Raw genomic sequence first — 19941 nt, forward strand, 5'->3', positions numbered from 1 at the left:
CAGAAAAGTAGACTTGATTCCCAATATTTCTTACTACTTTCCTCCTCGAAGTAGTTTGATCCTAAAGAGTTTCTACTGTTAACACCCTGCATTCTAGAAGATCTAATCTTTTTTCCAATTAATTTTAAACACTGGAATAAGAGTGGGATAAGTATATCTTATTTTATAGATGAAATATCTGGCCGGGCTCAGTGGCTTACGCCAGCAATCCCAGCACTTTGGGAGGCCACGGTGGGCGGATTACAAGGTTAGGAGAACGAGACCATCCTGGTTAACACGGTAAAACCCTGTCTCTACTAAAAATACAAAAAATTAGCCAGGCATGGTGGCGGGCACCTGTAGTCCCAGCTACTCAGAAGGCTGAGGCAGGAGAATGGCATGAACTGGGAGGCGGAGCTTGCAGTGAGTCAAGATCGCACCACTGCACTCCAGGCTGGGCGACAGAGCGAGACTCCGTCTCAAAAAAAAAAAAAAAAATACCTGAGCCCCAGAATGATCAAGTGAATTACACAATCTCACATGTATCAAGAGAGGTTAAGGAAAAATCTCTTCAGGTTCTCCATTTGCGCATAGTTTAGAACACTTTGAGGGCCAGGTGCAGTAGCTCATGCTGGTAATTCCAGCAACTTTGGGAGGCCACGGTAGGAGAATTGCTTGAGCCCAGGAGTTCGAGACCAGCTTGGGCAACATAGTGAGATCCCTGTCTTTATGAAAATTCTTCAAAATTTAGACAGGCGTAGTAGTCCCAGCTACTCAGGAGGCTGAGGTGGGAGGATCACCTGAGCTCAGGGAGGTCTACCCTGGACCCTGTCTCAAAAAAACAAAAACAAAAACAAAAAAACTTACCACTAGAACCTTTAGAGAAAAAGTTGGCCATCCTCTCTTCTAACCTACTGTATTCTTATTTATCTCATCCCAAGGGTATCTTTTCCTACAAAATGAAGTTTAAGTTAGATAACCTCTTCTATTTTCTTTCAGTGACAACCATATGAAATTATTCTCTTAACACAATATAAAGTGTTGCATTTTTAAAAATAGAATATTCCAATGGTAAAGATTTTAAATATAGTATATCATGTCTTTAAGGACAAAAGACATGTCTTTGGAGAACCTACAGATATGAAATAACTAGCAAAGGCTCACTATAAAAAAGCAATTATTTCATGACCTCAATTTTTAAATCTAGTCATCTTCCAAAACTCAAAACTCAAATGTCTTTCTCCTTTAAGAATTTTTTTTTCCTTTTAAAGAAGCTAAAACCTGATTCAACAAACACACTCAGGTCAAAGATCTCAGCAAATCCAAACATCACTTAATATTTTTAAATGTTATCTATTTTCTGTAAGAACCTTAACTGAACTAATTAATACACTGTAAATATATAAATACTTAAACTGTTCTCAATAATAGGAATCTGGAAAACCTGACATTTGCTTTATTGTGAAATGTATATGCTTCTTGAAATATATATACATGGACCTAATAAATTTTGCCAATACACACTGTTTATCACATAGTTTTTCTACCTCTAGTGACCAGATAGTATAAGACATCAATTATTTCCACTGTAACAAATTTACAGGAACTAGAGTAAACAGAAAATCATGCTGTAACAAGAGTTCCAGACTGTGGAAAATTCTACAGGACAAAATAACATGGAGGATTCTCATACTAGTTATATTAGTTTCTCTATGTATATGTGTAGGAAATGTTCAATAATAAAATGTTTTTAAAATCTTCATTTTCACTCCACATAAAACAAAAAAAGTAGCAACAGGAAGCAATAAATCTGATGGGGGGATCATTTTAGGAAGACAGAGGAAGTCGTGAAGCATATTTGTGAGTTGCCATTCATTCTGATGATTTTTATATATTTATTTATTTTTTTTAAGAGAGAGGTTTCTGCCATGTTGGCCAGGCTGGTCTCGAACTCCTGACCTCAAGTGACCCGCCTGCCTCGGCCTCCCAAAGTGCTAGAATTACAGGCGTGAGCCATTGCACCAGCCCCATTCTGATGATTTTTTGGATTTTGTGTTTTCATTTTAATAATCATCAAGAGTATAATGGTATAAATGTATGTTACCTGATATGACAGGCAGAACTTTAAATGATACCCCATTACATCCTTGCCCTTATATAATTCCCTTCCCCACTTTAAATGTGGATAGAACCAGTCACTATGATGAGATACCACTCTCTTGATTATGTTTCATTATATGGTCAAAAGAAGATTACTCTGGGTGGGCTTGGCCTAATCAGGCGAGCCTTTTAATATCAGCCTCTTCTCCAGCTGATTGCAGGGAAAAAAATCAGAGAGATGTTCTCCACGTGGCATGGAAGAAAGCAAACATCCACACTGTGAACTGCCAATGTGGGCCATGTGGAACAGAATGTGGGTGGCCTCTAGAAACTAAAAGCAGTCCCTGGCCCACAGCTAGTGGTCCTCAGTCCTATGGTCACAGGAAATAAATTCTGCCAACAATTCATGAGCTTGGAAGAAGCCCCTGAGCCCCAGCTGAAGACTACAGCATGTCGGCTGACACCTGGAGTTTTGCCTGCTAAGACCCTGGGCAGAGAATCTAGCCACAGCATGTGCAGACTACTAAGCCACTAAGTTTGTGGTAATTTATTATGCAGTAATAAAACTAATACACCTTCATAAGCATTTTATAACCAAATAACACCACAGTATCTCAAGGCCTACCTTTGCACATGGGTTTATGATCCCATCAACACCAAGTGAGCACCTAAACATTTGGCAATTTAACTTTTAATACAGTGTTTCACAGACGATCATGAATCCAAATTTGAGAAACCTTGAGCTACATAATCCCTGTTAAATAAAACATTTCTTATCCAACACAGTTAGTTTTATAGGCAAGAGTTCATACTTGAATGCTTTTTACAATATGAAGACTTCTACAGCAGAAACATGCTGCAAAATAATCAAATGAACACATTTAAAGCACATTGTGACCAAGCCAAAGGCATCACCAAAACCTTAGCTTGTCCTCACAGCAGGTATAAAGTATAACAAAGCTTTTTATCCTCTAATACCCTAGCTCATGATTAGGATGTATGAGAAAAACATAGACCAGATTCCACTACAACAAAAATTTCTTTGTAACAAAGATTCTCATATCTCAAGTGGTCCATAAATATTAAGGAATTGCCACATCTATCCTTTGTGCATGTCATATTCTGTTTATTTAGAGGAAAAAATGAGATGTACATGAAGATAACAAATGGGAAAGTAGTATTATCCCCAAGGCCTAAAAATCTAAGATTCTACTTAGTCTGATTCTTTTAAATGTTTTTTAATAATAGCTTTATTTTGAGATACGGTTTGTGTACCATAAAATTCATCCATATACACTGTACAATTTGGTGGGTTTTAGGAGATTCACAAATGTGTCACTATTACCACTACTTTTAGAACATCTTCATCATCTCCAAAAGAAAGCTATTCACGCCTGTAATCCCAGAACTTTGGGGGGCCGAGGCAGGCGGATCATGAGGTCAGGAGATCAAGCCCATGCTGGCTAATATGGCGAAACCCCGTTTCTACTAAAAATACAAAAAAAAAAATTAGCCAGAAGTGGTGGCGGGCGTAGTCCTAACTACTTGGAGGCTGAGGCAGGAGAATGGCATGAACCCAGGAGGCAGAGCTTGCAGTAAGCAGAGATCGCATCACTGCACTCCAGCCTGGGTGACAGAGCGAGGTTCCGTCTCAAAAAAAAAAGAAAGCTCATGCTCTGTCTTTAACTGTCCTTCTTTCTTCAATACTATGTTATGCTAATACATTTCCCTAGTAGTAGAAAGCCTTGGGCATTCAAGACTCAAAATCAACATTTAGGAAAGAAAAGAACAGGTGGTAGATTTGACCATAGGCATAACAAATATCTTAAAAACTGATTTGGGATTGTAGAACTTCCATAACTGATGTTGTAAACATTCCTTTGAAAAAAATGAACATGCTCCAAATAAGCAAAACATGAAAGCACCTGCCAGGGAAAGCAAAGAGCATTTCATTGGGGAAACTCTTCACCTATTGCACAGGTAATGTTTATTTCAGAAGCTGAAGACAGAGGATAATCTGAGCTTTATTTAAGTAAAACAAGACTTCTGTACTACAAAGGAAAAAACTGGGGATTTCTCTAAGAACATACAGCATTCTGAAATGTATACGCTCAACACGAAAAACATTTTTTAAATGGCAAATGAACAAATGAATGATGTTTTAAGGTGTTGCTTTTATGGTTTATGGGATAGTCCACAAAATGCCAAGTATATTTTCCCCTAAAAATCAGCCATTTTCCTTTCTTCTGCTATGCTTGCTAGAAGCCTGGATCTGAAATTCTGTCTGAATGTTTTTTTAAAGCCACTTTATTTGATCTCCCATCCCCTTGGGTCATTATAACTCTGGGCCAAAGACAAGGTCCTCCATGAGATGTAGTGCTGGCAACATGAAACAGACTGAGGGAAACTTGAAACGGACCTGCCCACGTCTATGACGCCAGAGGAGGGTCTCCCAGGAAGCTCACAGAGGTAGCTGTGAAAGAACCTAGATCTTTTCTAGATTATTTTAGATCCTTCTCTAGAAGGAAGGCTAAGAAAAGCATTTATTACTACTCTCCCGCTGAATTTTTATCTCAAGGATGTTCATGGTACTGATTATTTGTGAATGGGTAGTTTGTTTCCTTCTTTTACACAGTAGATTAAAATGTAAATTGATTCATCTACAGATTTAGAGGTTTTTCAGTAAAATCTGCCAAAATATAATACAACTTCAATATTATTAGAAGCATTAGGTTCAGTGTATTAGGTAGTGCACACTAGATGACAGGTAAAAGACCCTTCCTTTTCACAAATTCAAAATTCTAAAAAAATCTTTTTAAATAGTCACACCAAAATGGACATGAATTTTTTTTTTTTTTTTGAGACAGAATCTCGCACTGTCGCCCAGGCTGGAGTACAGTGGCACCATCTTGGCTCACTGCAACCTCTGCCTCCTGGGTTCAAGTGATTTTGCCTCAGCCTTCCGAGTAGCTGAGACTACAGATGTGTACCACTATGCTCAGCTACTTTTTTTTAGAAGCGGGGTGAGGCGGGGCGTGGAGATGGAGTCTCACTCTGTCGCCCAGGCTGGAGTGTAGGAACACAATCTTGGCTCACTGCAACCTCCACCTCCCGGGTTCAAGCGAATTCTCCTGTCTCAGCCTCCCGAGTAGCTGGGATTACAGGCACCAGCCACCACACCCAGCTCATTTTTAGTAGAGACAGGGTTTCGACATGTTGGCCAGGCTGGTCTCGAGCTCCTGACCTCAGGTGGTCCACCCACCTCAGCCTCCCAAGGTACTGGGATTACAGGCATGAGCCACCATGCCCAGCCAGACATGGAATTTTTAAAAACAAAGCTGTGTACTTAACCAGCTAGGCAGCCAGACCCAGCCCACATCTGCAACTATAACTACATTTCCTGAACCCAAGATATTTCACTCTTCTCACCTATTTTCCCCTTTTGTTGAATGTCAGAATTACCTGGGGATTTTTTCTTTTTTTTTTTTTTTTTTTTTTTTTTTGAGACGGAGTCTCTCTCTGTCGCCCAGGCTGGAGTGCAGTGGCACAATCTCTGCTCACTGCAAGCTCCGCCTCCTGGGTTCACACCATTCTCCTGCATCAGCCTCCCGAGTAGCTGGGACTACAGGCACCCACCACCATGCCAGGCTAATTTTTTGTATTTTTAGTGGAGACGGGATTTCACCATGTTAGCCAGGATGGTCTCGATCTCCTGACCTCATGATCCACCCGCCTCGGCCTCCCAAAGTGCTGGGATTACAGGCGTGAGCCACCACTCCCCGCCTACCTGGGGATCTTTAAGAATCCTGTAGAATGGGCCCCAACTCCACATCTACTGAGTCAGCATCCCTAAACATCTTTTTTAAAATCCACTGCGAACATTCTGATGCATATCCAGGGCGGAGAACTACAAGACCAGACAGAGCAGAAGAGGCTTGGATATCCTCAGAAGTCCCACCTATCGAACTGCGAAGCAACGTTGTTTTACATTTTACATGAAAATATATGCTTCCTTAAGCATTATCTTTGCATTAGTTGCTCAAGAAAGGAACTTGGGTTGGTTTTTAAAACCTTGTAACATTTTCATTTTGTACCCTGAAAATCTTATCAATGTTTTTTCTGAAAGGCAAGGCAAGTTTCAGTGTTGCCAAAGCCCAAGTTTTAGAGTCAAGCTTAAAAAATATTCTTGTTTGGGGGAGGAAAAAAAAAATGGAACATCACTGTGCTAATCCTCTTCAGAGCCCTTCCCACACTGCTGATTTGAGATAAGCTGTCATTTTTAAAGCTTAAGGTTTTTTTTCTAAAGCATTTTGGCATTTCACAATAATGACAGAGTTGGCCTTCCCTTTCCCCAAAGCCTCATCCTCCTTACCCACAGATAGCATTACTGACCTACCAACACAGGCCATGGGCTTCAAAGCTGTTTACCTACTAGATCTGCTGGGCTTACCCTGACCCAGCATCAGTGTCTCACAAAGTCTCCTGTTGTGACCAAAGACATGTCCTTAAAATGTGGCTGGCCTCCCAGGCTGTGGTCATGGAAGAATGGAGAAGTGACCCTAAAGGGTCTAATCCACTGACCTTTACTTTGCTCTAACCAACTGCCCAAATAAATAAAAACGGCAGGGTGGCGCAGTTTCCCAGATGAATGCCAATTTATCCCCTAAATATCCAGGCTTGGTTCAATGATTAAAGTCTTCAGACCATCCAAAACTCTGTCAAAATCATCCCCAGGGGTGATTTTGCCCCCAGGGGACATTTGGCAATGTCTGGAGACATTTTGGGCTGTCACAACTGGAGGAGGGGATGTTACTGGCATCTAGTGGGTAGAGGCCAGGGATGCTGTTAAACATCCTACAGTGCATAGCACAATCTGCCTCACAACAAATAATTATCCAGTTTCAAATTTCAAGAGTGCTGATGTTGGGAAACCCTGGGTTAGAGTACAAAAATGGGTCATCTGCCAGCCCACTGCTAGATAAACCTTTGAAGAGACATTCATCCCAGTTTAATTTAGTTGAAAATAAGAATCACAAACTCAATGCCTTCAAGGGCCAAGGAGATAAATATCACATAAACTAAGTGGCTGTGCATTAGGCACTAGACTATGGTAAGGTCTGTGACAAATCAGAACATAAATGCTCACTAAAATATCACTCCTTTTTAAAAATAATACTGTACTGGCCAAGCAAAACATGGACAGCTGGCTACATTCACTCTGTGGACCCCCTGGTGGTCAGACTCCAGTTGAAAGTGATGATCAGCCCGGCACGATTGCATGCGCCTGTAATCCCAGCAACTGGGGAGGCTGAGGCGGGGAGGATTGCTTGAGGCCAGGAGTTTAAGACCTCATGTCAAATTTAAAAAAAGAAAAACAATTAAGTAGAAACTAAAAAGTGATGATCAATTTAAACAGAACTGTATGACCACCAAAAGACTCTGTCGAGTTTCATCCCTTATATCCTACAGAACTCCTGAGTTGTGCAGTTGAGAAGAGACTGGGGATCAGATCATGGGGCTTAGCTCCAGCCAAGAACAGGATCTCAGGACACTGTGCCAAGGCAGGGGCGGCCAAGGTTGAAAACTGGAGGCGAAAAATTGGAGTCCTCCCTCACTGATCTCCATTTTAGGGAAACTCAATGGATATTACTTTGATATGTACACAGTGCCACATAAGTGAGGTCATTATTTTAAGAGGATACTGTCTTCCCAAAAATTTAGAATTTTTATCCAGAAGATAGCTTATTCTATGTGAATATACTGTGAATGAGGAAAGAGAGGTCCAGAAAGTTTAAAGGAATTGCCACGATTACCCAAACTGAACCTAAAGTCAAACAGTGTGTCTTTTCCTCTGTGCAACTGCAAAGCACCAAAAGACAGGTGAAGAGATTTCATTCAAGGTGTCAAACGTATGATTAAACGCTCTACCAAACAGAAGTTACATGTAAATTGAATCTACATTTACTCAGCATTATCCTCCTTCCTCATTAGAAAAGTCATCCACATGTTTGCCCCACATCACTGTTTTAAAATCTCTTTATCCCCTAATAGAAGCATTAAAAGCAGGTTAAGTATTTTCACCCCTCCTTCCAGATTAGGCTGTAGAGAAGAAAGGCAAATCAGCAAATGGGGCCAGGCACGGTGGCTCATGCCTGTAATCCTAGCACTTTGGGAAGCCGAGGCAGGCGGATCACGAGGTCAGGAGTTCAGGCGGATCATGAGGTCAGGAGTTTGAGACCAGCCTGACCAACAGGTTGAAACCCTGTCTGTACTAAAAATAGAAAAATTAGCTGGGCATGGTGGTGGGTACCTGTAATCCCAGCTACTTGGGAGGCTGAGGCAGGAGAATCGTTTGAACCCAGGAGGCGGAGGTTGCAGTGAGCCAAGATTGCGCCACTGTACTCCAGCCTGGGCAACAGTGCAAGACTACGTCTCAAAAGAAAGGCAAATCAGCAAATGGAAACACAAGAAGACGGAAGCCCCGATACGAATGTCCCCGAGTGTACACATGCTTTCTGTTGGAGGAATTCCTGGCCTGAAGAGACAGCATAAACAAAGGCCATCCAGAGGGAAACAAATGATAAGATAAGTGAAACCCAGCAACTCTCTCTGTCCTCCCCTCTACCTACTTCCCTCAACTGGTTCATCAGAAAAACAATCTGAGCTTGACAGAATTACAATGTAAGCCTTCCTCTCCCAGCTGCCTCACAGCTCTCATTCTAAGTTAAAGGGTTAAGGGGGAAAGACATGCTTTTCTGTAAGGTCAGTGATGGGGCTCCCAAGATATGGAACTTGGCAGACTGGAGACCGCCATCTCACCCTGCCCACAGAGAAGCCAAAAGAGCAGAACTGTCAAATTGCAACGCAAGGAGTATAGAAAGAAAAGGTAAGGCATGGAAGAAACGTAACTTCAGCCATAACCTGAAAAGAAATTGGGTTAAATGTAAAACTATATACATTTTTTAAAAAATGTTAACCAGCCCTTAGCAGAAAATATCACAGGCAAGGCAGTTTCCTGCCACAGTTCCTAGAACTTCTATAGTTGGAAGTATCACCTACTCACAGAATCTCAAGCCCTAAATGGGTCATAGAGTATTTGCAGTTCAATCTCTATTCTTGATTTTTAAAATACGAAAATGTAATAGCAGGCGTGTTCATTTAACCTTCTGAGAACATGGTGTGGTCAGTCTCAGCCACTGGCTTCAATTCTAGCATTTATTTATTGCACGTCCTCTGACTTTTAGTTCACATTACCAACAGTGCTGAGCAAAGTACCTCTAACGCAGAAATGATTGCCACACAAACAGGATGGGGAAACCAAACAGAAACGGTATTGTTGTTTCTTTTCCACCATCAGCCTAAATCAAATAGCAGCCACTAATAATGAGTTAACTATAGTTGCATTTGAAAAAATAATTCCCACAGTGGCTCACGCCTGTAATCCCAGCACTTTGGGGGCCGAGTCGGGCGGATCACGAGGTCAGGAGATTGAGACCATCCTGGCTAACACGGTGAAACCCTGTCTCTGCTAAAAATACAAAAAATCAGCCGGGCGTGGTGGTGGGCGCCTGTAATCCCAGCTACTCAGGAGGCTGAGGCAGGAGAATGGCAGGAACCTGGGAGGCGGAGCTTGCAGTGAGCTGAGATCACGCCACTGCACTCCAGCCTGGGCGACAGAGAGAGACTCGGTCTCAAAAAAAAAAAAAAAAAAAAAAAAAAAAAAAAAAAAAAAAGAATTCCAAATGGGTTGCCTTGAACAGAAATGTATGACATTTTCCATATTCACAATTTCACCAACTTTCAAAAATAAAGAATGCAGCAAGGTTCTTCAAATAGTTTAAGCTGCCTGTTTCATTTCCTTTAATTTCTTACAATTAGTTTGTTTGTTTGTTTTTTTTTTGAGACGGAATCTCGCTCTGTCACCCAGGCTGGAGTGCAGTGGCACAATCTCTGCTCACTGCAAGCTCCGCCTCCCGGGTTCACGCCATTCTCCTGCCTCAGCCTCCGGAGTAGCTGGGACTACAGGCGCCCGCCACCATGCCCGGCTAATTTTTTGTAATTTTAGTAGAGATGGGGTTTCACCATGTTAGCCAGAATGGTCTCAATCTCCTGACCTTGTGATCTGCCCGCTTCCGCCTCCCAAAGTGCTGGGATTACAGGCGTGAGCTACCGCGCCCGGCCAATTTCTTACAATTAGTTTTGTAGTAAATTCTGGGGATTTAGAAGGGTTCCTGGTCTAAACCTCTTGTTACAGAACTGCGGGTTCTAACTTGTGTCTAAACATTTCACTGCTTGGTTTTACCAAATCTCTATGAAACTAATACAAATTTAAGCTTGGGCACATATGAACAATCTATCTCATCTGGTGAATAATGTTGACCACCATCCTTTACTCTTCTCCTTGGGCACAAATATCCAGAACTTTATCGAAGAGTAAGCCCAGAAGTAGCACCCAAACACACATTGATGGCATCTGTCATTCTGCCAAGAAAGGAAAAAGATCAAAGCTATTGGCTTTGGCAAACTTTCAAGAAGCTGCCCCTAGTCCTGACCTAATCTTCAAAGGAGGACAACTGTCAGAAGCATACGGTTCCTTAGCAAGCTGCTGGCAGTCTTGCCTCTCACTTACAGGGTTTCTCTACCAGTTCACTTTAAAATATGGCACCTTTTTTTGCCCTTAGTAGTGATAGCTGTGCACTGATATGTCCACAATGTACAGTCTAGTCCCCAAGAGCATGATTAATTAAAAAAAAAAAAAAAAAGAAACAGAAAAAATCTGACTAGAATTACAGGTACAGTTTGTGGCTCCAAAACAAGGCAACGCTAACCCATGCCCTTGACCTGGTTTGTACGTCACTAACAAACTGAGCTAGCCAACAAGCCAGAATATAAGAACCTATCTCAGAAAATAAAAGATGGGCATCTGTATTACCCCAACAATGCCCAAAGCTAGGATCTGGGCTATCTACTCTTGTAAGCCTAAATTCAGGAAGTCTATCAGATAGGCAACATTTTCCAATCACACTGCAAGTATTTTTTTTAGACACAAAAATGACAAAGACCAGTTTAATAGGTGACCTTAATTGTGTGCCAGCAAAAATACAGGTAGCCTTAAAACCCCAATCCTGGTGTAATTTATAGAACAGAATAAACCCAGGTTATTACTAAAGGGGAATGACATACTTAAAAAGTATAACAAGATGAGGCCAGGTGTGGTGGCTCATGCCTGTAATCCCAGCACTTTGGGAGGCCGAGGTGGGCGGATCACGAGGTCAGGAGATCGAGACCATCCTGGCTAACACGGTGAAACCCCATCTCTACTAAGAATACAAAAAATTAGCCGGGCATGGTGGTGGACACCTGTCGTCCCAGCTACTCGGGAGGCTGAGGCAGGAGAATGGCGTGAACCTGGGAGGCGGAGCTTGCAGTGAGCCGAGATCGCGCCACTGCACTCCAGCCTGGGCAACAGAGCAAGATTCTGTCTCAAAAAAAAAAAAAAAAAAAAGTATACCAAGATGAATGATTAAGAAAAAAAAAACAACCTTCTGAAATTAATGTCTGTTCAAAAAATTTTATGATTGTGTAACCTAATGGCTAACAAACCTTTTGTTTTCATGTTTCCCTTCCTGGCAATATGCCGTTAAGGCATAGCTTTCCTATTATTTCCTTGTGTTTTAGTCAATTGTCTTCATTAAATATTGTCTAAGTGGCACAATATTTAGTTTTAAGCCAAAAGGAAAAGATCTATTGTAAGTCAGGAAATCGCACCAACTGCTTTGGAAATTGAACTTGCTTCCCTAGCTTTCCCCATTTAATTCACAACTGTGGCTATGGTTTAAAAGAATAGAAATTGTTTATTTGGCACCAAATTTGCTCCACTGTAAAAATAAATAAAAGTATCTCTTCTGAGGTGGGGGGAAAAAGTTTGTTTTAATATCTAAGGCTATCCAATATTAGATTACATGTTTGACTACTGCTCAAGTGTTCATTATTTTCTTTTCAAAAGAGCTTTCACAATTTATGTTAAAAGACTACAGGGAAGAGGGAAGCTGAGAAATTATGGGCTGTCTTAACTCTCAACACAGGCTTCTGTGGCCCTGTTCTGGGTGAGAAGATCTTTTATCAGATGAGGGATTCAACCAAGTGAAAAGTTACCTCACTTAACAAATAAGGTCTAATGCTGGACAGGCTCCAAACAGATTTAGAGCTATAATATAAGAGCATTTCCTTTTTCAAATAATGTGTCTATCGTTCATACAGCAAAAGAGAGCTCCAAAGGTTTATAATTTAAATACTCAAAAACAACATTTTTAATCTCACGCAACATTTTCTGTTCCAGAAAATCAGGCTGTAAGAACCCATGACATGAAGAAGTCATTTTACTCTCAATTAATCCAGGACTTACTGACCCAGCACTGTCTGAGAATTAAGAGACTCAAAGGAAGCTGTGATTCCCCCAACTCAAGTTGCAGAGAAAAGAATAATGTGCCGGAAAGTCAGAAACCAGGCGACATCAGGATGTATAAAGAACTAGACTGCTTGAGTCCCTAACCTGGTCTGCCACTTACAGGCTGTGTGGGCTAAGCTAGGCAAGTTCTTTAACTTCTCTGTGCCTCAGTTTCCTCATCTAGAACATGGCAATAAAAGTATCTATCTTGTATAATTATGTGTAGTCAACGACGTAGCCCATGGAAAGTCTTAGAAAGGGCTTTGCATGAGGTAGGCACCTCACATACAATATCAGTATCAAATTAGCTGTAAGCGTTGTGTGGTCAGGCTAAGTGCTTTAAGGAGGAAGGGCAGGGAAGGCTTCCTGGAAGCTGTGACACCTGAGCTAGATATGAAAGCACAAGATAATCCAGACACTCAGAGGGATGCACATTCCAGACGTGGACAGCCATTACTGCAGAAAATCACGGACGGAGTAAAAACCAGGAACACTTAAACATCAATGGGCTGAGGGTGTATTTGGTAACCCCAGATTAATTGGGAGTGATGGGGAAGGCTCTGTACACTTGTTGCTGTGCTTCTAGGACTTAACATTCAGTTCATTTTTAGACACATGTTCTATGTATGCAAACTTGTGGACTATGAATGCAAACTCTCCCTGAAATGCTCTGTTCTCCCCCTGCTCCTAGAACAGTGGAAAGGATACTAAAAAATTAAAAGGTAACCTTTTATTTCTGAAAAAAAAAAAAAAATCTGCTGGAGTGAAATATAGGTCACTAAAATCAACTTGAATCTCATGTTCATCTGTCCCTGTTTCAGTGGGGCTACAAACAAGGTGACAGCTCAGAGAAGGGGGGTGTACTTCAGATCCACGCTTCAACGCTGGTCTCTATCAGCAGCCTCAGCCACTCTAAACAATACAATCTACATAAAAGACAGTACCCTTGCTAAGTGAATGCATCTTCAAGAGGGGTATCATCCACCCTAGCCTGATCTGTCAACCAGACATTACTTCCAAGCCACATACAGAAATAGAGAAAATGCTCTCAGTACCAATTTCTTAAATAGTACCTGTGCAATCAATTTCCTCTAAACTTTGAGGTTTTTGTTGTTGTTGTTGTTGTTTTGAGATGGAGTCTCACTCTGTCCCCCAGGCTGGAGTGCAGTGGCGCGATCTCTGCTCACTGCAAGCTCCGCCTCCCTGGTTCAGGACATTCTCCTGCCTCAGCCTCCTGAGTAACTGGGACTACAGGCACCCGCCACCACACCCGGCTAATTTTTTTGTATTTTTAGTAGAGACGGGGTTTCACCGTGTTAGCCAGGATGGTCTTGATCTCCTGACCTTGTGATCCGCCCAACTCGGCCTCCCAAAGTGCTGGGATTACAGGCGTGAGCCACCGCGCCCAGCCTAAACTTTGAGGTCTTGAAACCACTACAACAGATGCCGTGCGTATTTAAGATTGGTATTCACTTAGAAGATTACCTCTATTACCAAGTTAGAAATTGTAATACCAAAATAAGTCACCATATTCCTCATCCAAAGAGGAAAAAATCACAATAGAATACAGAACTTTTATTTTGACTGGTGTCCCCTCTAGAGAGAAAACAAATTTGCTAACCGAAGTTGGACACCTTGCTTTGTTTCCAGCAATATAAGGATAGACTAGAGCACGGCTTGAAGCCAGGGAGGGCCCCACAGCAGTTACAAGTTCTGTGATTATTTCCTGAACCAAACACCTAGGGCACTCAAGGATACCAAGCGTTGTTGGAAAAGCATGTTTCCTCTGGTCCAACAGCTGCGACTTTAAAGTGTTTTCACACAAGACCTCAAGTTTCTCTTTATGCCGTCTCCCAAATATTTACAAAATGAAACACTTTCAATCAGAACTGTTTTGTTTGTAAACACCTTATTTGTTTTAAGGACCACAGTGCCAACACTACAAGCAGCCTTTTAAACAAAGTAGCTCAAAACCACACACACACACACACACACACACCCCTTAACATGCAGAACATGTCCACAAAACAAGAAAGCCAGGATTCAAATTCCCTAGCACCTATTCATGGAGCTCCTGTAAGCACCACCCAAGGATGTGACCCACCACACCCTCTTCATTATCACACCTCCTCACTAATTTACTAATTTATGCTCCTGAAAACCCACAGAATCCGACTACTGGATGGTAACATGTTACAAATATTAGGCAAATGTTCTTTCACATTTCTTTCACATCAACCAGCCTGAAACAACTGATCCTGTTTACAGAACAGCTCTGCCTGAGGTGAGAGGACTATTGTCTCCCAGCTCTTCTGGGAGACACTGGTGGCCTGGCAAAAGCTTCCGGGTATCTTTCTCTTGGTGTCTCTCCCTATTCACGTGTCATACACCTCCTGGGAAGATTATCTGGGCCAAGGATAGTGCAACTGAGAGAAATCTAGAAATGCCTGGTTCAGGGGTAATAAGAAATGGTAACTACAAAGAAACAGTCGATATGAGTGAATGTATTCTAAAAGCAAATAATTAGGAAATATGTCTATTTCAAATACATAGAAGGCCTTTTATGCCAGACAAGTTTTGGTTTATGATGAAATGAAACTGCTTGATAGAAAGCTAAGGGGAATATTACCATGGATGACAGAACTATCAGTGGAAATAATACAGACCTTGGATCTCCAATCATAGTTCTGCTAGTTAATATTCATTTAACATATATTTATTAAAGACCTACAAATGAACAAACTGCTCTAAATGCTGGGGAGATGGAAAAGGACAAAACAAAGACCCTGCCCTCAAGGAGTTTATAATCTAGTAGGGTAGACAAGCAGAAGAATGAAGGAAATTTTGATTTAATGTTAAGTTCCAGGAAAAAAGTGACAACTTCTGATCCTGTTTCCTCATGGGGATATAGTTACCTACTTAAAATAAGATGGTAAGTGTCAACCAGCAAGCACACAGCAATCCCAAGCATTTACCTGACTATGGATACACATGCATAGACACTCTCATACACACTTTCCCCCATAATTGCAACATCTGTGATAATGCACATTGGTATAAAATGCAAGCAGAGGGGAAATAAAATATTTATATAAGTCAATTACATTTAATGCAATTACAAATAACTGCATTCATTAGGAATCTATAAAAAGGCAAAACCTAAACAATTATTTATAATACTAAAGTATAATTAGAAGGGTCCAGATACTGAATAGTAGCGGTAGTATAAACAGTATTATAAATAGTCACATAGCTGTCTTGTCCATATAACCTGATGGCACAGTATCAGAAGCCAAGTTTAAACCCTTAACTTCAGATTACTTTGGGGTCGGGGACGAAAAAGGGCAATGACCAAGTCTATCTTGGAATCATAGGCTACTGCACCTAGAATTAACGTTAGGAAACCCTCTCTACCCTTTCCCCACATTACCAAAGAGAAGACTGAGGTCCCCAGAGGTAAAGGGTTAACCTCAGCGTGGAGTAGCCAGTGCCTGACAGAGCCAGAGTAGGACCCAAGTCTCCTGGTTATGGCCCTGCATGCTTCACCCTCAAGGACCTGCACCCTCTAGCCTGGCTTTAGATTTTATGAGAACCACAAGGGACTGCAGTGTCTTCCAACTGTTATTAGTTGTCCCTAATCACTTCCAATCAGCTGCACCTAGAGCAAATTGAGAGCCTTTACTGGTGACCAGGGGGCTCTCTTTATGCACAACAGGGGAGGGCGCCTTTCATGACAAAGCTGCCTCCAACACCATAAACTACCTTATTGGGGAAATGATGCGGCTAGCCCGAAAGGGGGACGAGATTTTTCAAATTATAATTTTCAGAGTCTGCCTCAGGAAAAAGGCGCCAAACAATTAGTTTCAGGGAGAGAGGTGGCGTGATGAGGTGTGGCACGGGGAAGGGAAACAGGTCTAGAACTGTGTCCAAGCTATTTAGGAGAGAAAGGGGAGAGTCCCGGGGCTGTGAAAGGGGCGAGGAGGAGAGAGTAGCTGGGCCAGGGCGAGCGTTTGACCACACCCACTAGCCACTCCCTCCCAGCTGCCCGCAGAGCCACATCGAATCGAAACAGCAGTGGCAGCGGCTAAGATTCCGAAGGCAGGAGTCGCCATGGCAACGGGATTCATCTTGCAGGCAACTCCGCTTCAATTCACTGGGTCCTGCTCGAATCTCAAGAAACTACCAGCAAAACGGTCACGGGTGGCATTTGCTCTTGATGCTCTCCAGAAAGAGCAAGGCATCACTAAATATGTTATGGGGCGAGAGGTAGCTCCGCAAAGCCAGGCCGTGAACAACTTGAGACCTTAGCAGGGCTTGATGAATGAGTAAACGAACAAATGAAGGTACTAGGAAAGGGAAAGAACATCCAGAGGACTGAGAGCTCTGGGCCTCGTGCACGTCTCCAGTCAGAGGGCAAGCCGATCACAAGCAGTTGGCTTTCAGAACCAGCTGGGTAAACCCGATTATCCAGCCCTCCTGCCCCAGAGCGAGCCTAGTTATTAGAATATCCGACACCTCCACCCCCGCGCTAACGCCTCCTGGCCCAGGGCTTCAGGGCAGGCGCTTCGCCCCAGCCCAGGTGCTCTATACCAAGGGACCGTGGAGACTGAGATGCGCCCTCCCGAGAGGGACCGGCGGCAGGAGCCCTCTGCGCGGTGCCTCACAACCGGGTCCGCAGGCGGCGCAGCCTCCCCGGCCGCCAACACCCTGCTCTCCCTCCGCAACGCCGGATTTCCCTTCTCTCTGTTTTGAAACATTTAGGTCCAACTTAGTCTGAATTACAGGCGCTCCGTCCCTTTCGAATGGGGCTGGAAGTGAGGGTGCCAGGGGTACTGGGGGCTCTGCTCGGACGCGAACGGGTACACGAGTCCCTCCTTCCCTGTCGCCACCGCCGTGTCCACCAAGCCTGCCTCGGGGTTCTCCCTCTCGGAGTCGCCGGGCCGGGAGCTCCCGGACGCCGCTGCAGTACCCGCGGCCCCAGCCCCGGGGAGCCTGCAGCAAGGCGGCGAGTGTTATCCCGCCAGCTCCGCGGCCAGCCGGGCGCCTTAGAAAGAAAGGGAGGGACCCCAGTCCTCAGGGGCGTCTTCCTCCCTGCTGCCTCGGTTTGCGTTGCGCTGCAGCCATTTTCCCACCCCCAGCGAGGCAGCCGAGAGCTGTCTCGGTCCCGTTCCCACCCAGACCCAACCTGAAGGACGGGTTTAATATTTACCTACTGGCCCGGGAGCTCCGGGGAGGCAGCGGGAGGGCGCGCCGCGAACCCAGCGCCCAGCCCACGGAAGCACGCCCACCCCCGCACCACTGAGCAGTGCCACTTAATGAATGAGTGCGGCGGGCAAGGAGGAGCGTCCCCCTTACCTGAGCAGCCCCTGCATGCTGGAAAGGCGGCTCTGCACTCTGGGTACAATGGGATCCGGTTAAACAGTTTCCTTCACAGCCGCTCGTAGGTTACTAACTCGCAGGTGACATCACCCTCTCCTCGCCTGATAGGATACAAAGTGGCTCCCACTGCGCATGGACGCTCCGGTCCGGCGCGCAGACTTCTGGGAGTAGTAGTCCCAATCTATTAGCGGAGCCGGGACAGTTTTGCTGTCGGGACTCGTAGAACCACATCTCCCGACACACGCCTCGGCTCTTCTGCCCCGCCCCTTTTTCCCGCCCCCTTCAGGACCCGCCCCACTCCCAGCCTTGGACAGCCTTGCAGCGTTAGCGGTGGTCGTTCCGAAGCCCAGCTGCGGACCTCACAGGAGAATGGGAGGGCTGCCCTCCGGTCGTGCCTGTTGACTTGACCTCTACTTTGCCCGGCGTGGGCTCTGAAGGATCGGAGAGGTCCGGGGCTCGCGTGGTCCGGCCAGGCTCGCTCTAACTGGTCTTTCTTGGTCCCTGCTGGGAAGGGACGATTAAGACTTTTTCTGCCTTCCCCAGGCGTAGCAGCTAATTCAGAGGGCTTACTGTTTTCTGGGTTAAATACGGTCCTCGAATTCTCCCCGCTCAACACTTCCCAGAGGATGGGGCGACGCCAGTCCCAAGGCGAAGGAATCTCCTTGTACCCCACTTGGCTCAATTCACCTTTCTCTTTTCTCCTTCCCGTTTAACGGAGACAAGGTGACCAGGCAGAACGCGGGGAACCACTTAGTCGGCTGAGCTGACAGAATAACGGAGGTTGTCACTACCAGAAATGCGGTGTGATAGACTAGACAGTCGCCGCAACCCTCTGTCAGGGCGCCTGCTGCTGCTGCAAAGATAATACTATCGTGCAGCCATGCTTTTGTTCATCCCTGCAGCAGACTTCCCGCCCTGGTGGCTCTCCACTCCCAGGAAGAAAACGTCCTTGTCTAAAGTTTTAATAATTGTGTATCTATGTATACACATGTTTTTAAATCCACAACACTCTCCCCTCATTTTCCATACCTTTCTTTTCAAATGTTTTTATAAAGACATTAAACCAAACAACATCGTGCCGTTCAAGAATTGCCCTACTCTTAACACACCTAAATATTTATTTAAAGGTAAGCAAAAGGTGTGTAGCAGAATTCTGACCCTTTAGGCAGGTTGTATTGTTAATACATAATTTTTTCCGTGGCATTTTTCATTATTCAGTGAATACCAAGTGTCTTTTAATATGAAAAGAATCAATGCATTTAGTTACTCGAGTTGTAAATGTAAATTTTAATAGCATTTGATGTGTCTCAATTTCATATAATGATCAGCTCACACACCCGTTCCACTAGCAAAATCTCTAGAAGACTGTGCATCTTGTGAAAAAAAGGTTCACAATTAAGGTTTCAGACAACTCCCTACTGAAGTGTTGGTGGAACTCTTCTTATTCATTTTCTACTTTCATTCTGCAACACTAAGTTGGGTTCAAGTGAAAAAATATTTATGAAACTAGTTGAGGATCTCAGGGGAGAGGAAATGCTTTGTTTTGCTCAGAGAGATGTTTAGCGATGAATTCTGATTTTCTTTTAACAAGCCTGTTCTTTATAGACAAGACCCACTTTTCTCCCCCGAAAGAAGATAGCTTTGAATGTTGCTCTTCTGTCCTCAGCTATTTCGTCCGTTTCAAATATTATCTAAAATGAACTCTGACAATATAAATTTTCCCCTGGCCATCAGATCAAGGGTATAATCACTGATATTCTAACTAATGGGTAGACTTAATGTAATGCAGTTCATGGTGGAGAAATATTCAGAGAGAAACTTGACCTGGGATGATTCTAAAGGCTCTTCTAATTTTATAACTGTGTAAAGCTTTTAGATCGAAACATAATCAGTGAGCCTGAAATTTATTGAGTCAATAAATTGAATGTGCAGCCTTTCCGTTAAGACAGGGCTTATCCTTGTAGATAAAAGTATGTTACTGAGGCACACTCTGTGGAGTAATTTTAATGGAGAAATCACCTTACAACAAGTTCTCT

At 43.5% G+C, this 19941-nt stretch overlaps 1 protein-coding gene across 4 annotated transcripts in view; it reads right to left on the reverse strand.

Annotated features, from left to right (window-relative positions):
- DAAM1 (dishevelled associated activator of morphogenesis 1) overlaps positions 1-18024 on the reverse strand; it is a 183223-nt gene extending 165199 nt beyond the window's left edge. The window contains exon 1 of one of the 4 annotated variants that reach the window (XM_055289211.2): positions 17882-18024. The gene's annotated coding sequence lies outside the window, so the exon portion shown is untranslated. Of the gene's footprint in view, positions 1-17735 lie in introns of all 4 variants that reach the window. The other 3 variants (XM_055289210.2, XM_055289209.2, XM_063644553.1) reach the window with 3 other exon arrangements.
- Positions 18025-19941: the final 1917 nt, after the last annotated feature.

Source organism: Symphalangus syndactylus, chromosome 8 (genome assembly GCF_028878055.3).
Source record: "Symphalangus syndactylus isolate Jambi chromosome 8, NHGRI_mSymSyn1-v2.1_pri, whole genome shotgun sequence".
NCBI lineage: Eukaryota > Metazoa > Chordata > Mammalia > Primates > Hylobatidae > Symphalangus > Symphalangus syndactylus.